The sequence below is a fragment of the Odontesthes bonariensis genome, chromosome 9 (genome assembly GCF_027942865.1).
Source record: "Odontesthes bonariensis isolate fOdoBon6 chromosome 9, fOdoBon6.hap1, whole genome shotgun sequence".
Classification (NCBI taxonomy): domain Eukaryota; kingdom Metazoa; phylum Chordata; class Actinopteri; order Atheriniformes; family Atherinopsidae; genus Odontesthes; species Odontesthes bonariensis.
This window is the reverse complement of record NC_134514.1, coordinates 22936494-22942484: the sequence shown is the minus strand read 5'-3', so window position 1 is coordinate 22942484 and position 5991 is coordinate 22936494.

The following is a 5991-nucleotide window of genomic DNA, read 5'->3' as shown; positions in this document are numbered from 1 at the left end:
TATCCCTCTTGGTTTTACTACATCTAAGAACTCTACTGTCTGTTTGTGATGAGGTCAAGACATAGGGAAATTGACACATGTTGTTTTGTATTTGCCTTATCTCCTCATCAATGCAACCCAGAAAAACATGAGTACGTTAACCCCATGGCATAATGGATATAAAACAGAAGGCTGGCTGCGGGTTTAGTTTGGAGGTGATTGGGTTTGACATTTGTCGACAGGGGAGTGGCATTTTTTTCCTACGAGTTGACTGGACGAATGCAAGTATCCTGGTAACAGTCACTCGTAAACAGGTGTGCACAGATCAGGCAGAGGCCAACCAACTGTTTTTCAGAGTAAATTTAACTTTACTGTGGCTTTTCAACTCTGCTCACCCTGGTTTTAGGAGCACTGGGGCTCTACAATTTCCAGCTCTACCAACATTGTTGGTTTTTAAAATGCATACCGTTGACATTTCAACATTCTGTTTTTCAGGTATTTTGGATTTTTATCTGTACTTTTTAACCATTAAGACACACAGTCTCACATTCACGTTACCTGAGCAGATCTGCCACCCTTTTATTTATGTAAAGTCACCATCAGCCACTTACAGCAGAGACACACTCTAGTAAAAAAATAAATCCCTGCTGCCTAGCAACAAAGGGCCTCTATTCATAGCAACATTTGTTCCCTTTGCATTACAGTAAAGGCTGCCTTCTTAAAAGTTCTTATAACTTTTGTAAATCTTAAGGCAAACATGTGAAACCAATTAATATTTTACTACTAAATGCTCTTATGTTTAGTAGGAGTCATCATATCAAACGGTACTCTACTCTGGTGTGGTGTGGTACATTTCTGTCAGTTCTTAAATTCAGCTCCTTGGTGACTCATTCAGCAAAAAGAGGACTTTCCTTTTCTCTTCAGTTAATTTCAAATGAATACCTCTACATGTTATAACAGTCCTATACAGCAGCATAACATACCCTTGAAATTGGAAGAAAGTGTCATGAAACCACAAGATTGGAAAGAGGTTTATTTAAATACTGCAGTCAGAACGATGGTTTTGTAGTACCTTTATTGATTTGCTTCTACCAAACTCAGCCTGACCCTCTTTTTTACACTCTTTTAGCTGCTACAGTAGATTGTAACATTCCAACTTACAAACGTCTTCGAGGAAACAATGATGTAAAACCAACAGTATTACCTGAGACCGAGACTCTGTGAAAGCTCATAGAGTAGTTGCTATTTTCTTTTAGTGCCTTCAAGATGAAGAAGCTGTTTATAAGATGAATATTTGACTCAGGTGATAGAGTGCTTGTCCACTCAGCGAAAGATAAGCAGTTCCATCTTCAGCACCTCTGCCTGACGAAGTGTCCTTGGGAGAGAGCCCGAACCCCACATTATCTCCGGCATGCTCATCGGCGTGTGTGTTTGAGTGAGAGAAACAGTACTGCATGTATTGAATGAGAAGCACTGAGTGAGTGAAGGAACAAAAATCGTAAAGCACTCTGGTCAAGGCTAAGAAAGGCGCAATATAAGCACGGACCATTTGTCATTTTTAAGAAAAGATAAAAGGTGCACACTAAACTGGGCATCATGCTCAAACACTGGGATTTTTATACCAGTAGGAGGTATTCGTCCTTTTTCATTCAAGAGCATTATTAACAATGTCAAGCAGTCAGTTAATAACACACAACACACATTTTCTAGTGACATGGGTGGACTAAACAGCAGAAAGCATATACATTTTATGAAGTTACTGTTTAGAAAGGAATTCTAATTAGCTTCTCTGTATCTGATATAATTACTGTAACAACAGTATAAACACCACCATATTAATAGCCTTAATGATTAATAATAAGCTCACATTTATGTATAGATGTAAATGTCATTAGGCTACATTAATGTGTATACATTAATCACACTCATACATCCAACTTAACTTTTCAAGGCAGTTTACAACACCTGCTTCTGCTTTACCCATATACCCTCGGCTCCAGCAATCAGGACTGACACACATCTGGGGCAAACCCCCATAACTGTCCAAGTTTGAGGGAAATGGATATAATGAAAGCTCTGGTAGTTTGCGAAAATCGCACTAGAGTAGCGTTGTTGACATAATGTGAATGTGAGTCTTTAATCAAACTATAATGTGCAAACAATAACTTGAACAGAATATCCTATATCCCTCCCATGTAAATACCATAAAACCATGATTTTACAGAAGTTGCTTTTCAAGTTTGATCCACCGGAATCATTGAGGCAGCCGGTGCCAAAGCAAATAAACAAGATGATGATGATATAATACTGTGTGACCGTGTGTGTGTCAAAAGTCCAGGCTAATAACTCACCAACATCCTCCTGTAAACATGACTGAACTAGGTCTCTATGCTTTTATACAGTATGTTAATTAGACAGATTAAAATAGATTCATACGTTCTTTTTTCTTGTTTCATGACTGAATTCATGTAAACGCATAGCTTCTGTTGTACCACGGGTCTGTCAACTAGTACCCGCTGATTTGAGCAGTTTTTGTGTATTCAGTCTCCATAAAATACCATTCATTCATTTCCTAGATCCCTTTTATCCTGAAGTCCATCTCAGCTGCCACTGGGCGAGAGGCAGGGCACGCAGTGCACAGGTCGCCAGTCCATCACATCAGAAAAATGTAGCACTTCTGAGTGTTTCAAGTTTTCATCTATTGGATTTTGGCACAGACATAATGATCTTTCTGATAACTCAGTAAAACAATATGCTTCATGATCCTCTCAGGCAGGCGACATAACGTTGATAAATCATGACACCAGTGGGTGTTATTTTTCTATAAACATTGTTTTGATGCTTTGTATGTCCTATTTTTAACCCACAAAAAACTCCTTTTCATCTTATAGTGAATTATGACAACACAAAAAAAGTTGATATGAAAATGTAACATTGACACAAACAGCAAGACAACAGGACCCAGCAGTACTACAGGCTAACAAGCTAAGAGACCAAGTTTGCCTCTGAAACATAAAGGAAGACATTAGAGGCCAGTGAGCATGTGCAAGGGGGTTTTAGCATCAGCATCTGGACTGTACAGGTCCATTAAGTGGACTATCTGGTAATGGCTATACCCTAAGGAAACATTTTCTGCTTGGAGATCTAACTGGAATAAACACTTTCGTTATGATAAACAGAGTGGCAACCAGACCACACTCTTCTTCTACCCTTTACCAATAATGGCTTATTGTCTTCTAACTTGCAACTTCCCTTAAGCTATGGTTAACGTTTGAGTTATGCTGCTCACAATGTGAACACACACGCACACACACACACACGCGCACGGTTAGCTGTATGAACTTTTTTCATGTATTTCCTGCATTTGCAACCACTAACCTGTGTATTATAAAAGCATAGAATCATGTCTGAGTTTCCTTTTGTCAGGATATTTACTGTATTACTAGTATTACAACCACCTTTTCAATGACATTTTTATGACTATCACCAACAAAAAAATCTAATTTTAATTTATTTGTGTACTATTAAAGGCACACAACAAATAGACTTACACAGTGACTTACATACTTGCAAAATACTTCAAATCAGTAGAAAGCCAAGCAGAAAAGAGAAAGAAGAATGAAGCAGCAAACAATAGCACCGTGCACAATTTCCTAATTCTACTGGACAAATGACAAATTTCTGGGCCTGTGCTTGTGTAAGAAAAGCTCAACAACTACACTCATTACTACAATTGCAATAATGCACTTGCAAAAGATGCAAACAATAGCCAACAAGAGGCTCCCACTTTCATTGGAACTCTGTGTAATTCATATCATGACATAATGTGCATCCGGGTTCAATGATATAACTATGTGGTATTCGGTGACTTTATGAATGGGCATGTCACCTCGGTAGGTTGTGGTTGCAAGTTGCACATTTTTTGGACAGTTGTTTTACAAACTCAGATCAAATATGGTCTTTTAATTGATGAATTTCTTTTTAAAGGATTTCAATTTTAGGATGTTAAATCCAGTGTTTTTGAAAGCTAAAAGAACAAACCTCTATCTATCACTCTTGGTTTTACTACATCTAAGAACTCTACTGTCTGTTTGTTATAAGGTCAAGACATAGGGAAATTGACACATGTTGTTTTGTATTTGCCTTATCTCCTCATCAATGCAACCCAGAAAAACATGAGTACGTTAACCCCATGGCATAATGGATATAAAACAGAAGGCTGGCTGCGGGTTTAGTTTGGAGGTGATTGGGTTTGACATTTGTCGACAGGGGAGTGGCATTTTTTTCCTACGAGTTGACTGGACGAATGCAAGTATCCTGGTAACAGTCACTCGTAAACAGGTGTGCACAGATCAGGCAGAGGCCAACCAACTGTTTTTCAGAGTAAATTTAACTTTACTGTGGCTTTTCAACTCTGCTCACCCTGGTTTTAGGAGCACTGGGGCTCTACAATTTCCAGCTCTACCAACATTGTTGGTTTTTAAATTGCATGCCGTTGACATTTCAACATTCTGTTTTTCAGGTATTTTGGATTTTTATCTGTACTTTTTAACCATTAAGACACACAGTCTCACATTCACGTTACCTGAGCAGATCTGCCACCCTTTTATTTATGTAAAGTCACCATCAGCCACTTACAGCAGAGACACACTCTAGTAAAAAAATAAATCCCTGCTGCCTAGCAACAAAGGGCCTCTATTCATAGCAACATTTGTTCCCTCTGCATTACAGTAAAGGCTGCCTTCTTAAAAGTTCTTATAACTTTTGTAAATCTTAAGGCAAACATGTGAAACCAATTAATATTTTACTACTAAATGCTCTTATGTTAAGTAGGAGTCATCATGTCAAACGGTACTCTACTCTGGTGTGATGTGGTACATTTCTGTCAGTTCTTAAAATGGCTATACCCTAAGGAAACATTTTCTCCTTGGAGATCTAACTGGAATAAGCACTTTCGTTATGATAAACAGAGTGGCAACCAGCCCACACTCTTCCTCTACCCTTTACCACTAATGGCTTATTGTCTTCTAACTTGCAACTTCCCTTATTCCTCTGTCCTCTTCCCTTCTTCCTCCTCCTATCTTGGCATGACAACTCGCCCCTGTCTCCCTCTTCATTTTCTCTACAGTTCTCACATCCATGGACCCTGGCATCACACAAATTCTGAGAGCTGAGAGTATGATTCTGTTAGAAACATTTCTCTCTCCTTCCATCCTGCAACCCATCCCCTTCCATAACCTCCCTCTCTCTTTACCTGCATTTTTGACAAACACTCCATTCGTTTTCTGGCTTTCCCTCCTGCCATAAATGAATTGATAGGGTAAAAGCTGAGCGAAAAGAAGATGTCTTAGTGCTTGCCTCTTTTATCTCGAACTGTCCTCTCCTCCTGCCTCCCACAGGAAGAATGGAATGGATTAAAGCAGAAGGCTGAGGATGGGCTCTATTTAATTTTTCGTTTGTCTGCACGGCAAGCCTGGTTGCGCTTAATAGGGTCTTCTCTCCCAAAAAGGATTATAAGGTGTCATTCAGTCAATTCAAATTTCACTCTGTTGGCAAGGATGATGGGGGCTCTTTTTTCTTCAGGGAAGTGAGAAGTAGTCATCTGCCCCTTTGGCTGTGGCATGGAGGGCTGTTCTAACAGCTGGAAGACCACTCCTCAAAACCCTATCCATTTTGTTTGAATGAAATAGAAACATATGCATTGTAGTTTCTCCCTTTTTATCCTCACATTATATGATGATTCCTGCTATCTTGATATGTGGCAAACGTTTATTAAAAGAAAAAAGTCAAATTGTGTTTGAGAGAGCAGGCGAAGCAACGCCATGTGAATTTACATAAAATTGTTCACGCTTTATTTATCAATATGTGCATCAGCGTATCTGTTCATTAGATAACTACATTATAGAGACAATATATCACTCAGCATTTGTTTCTCACCCTCCTGTGGTGGGAACAGTCTATCCTATCTGGAGTGCTCTGTTTTTAAGCCCTGCAGTTTTTAAGCTCTCCATC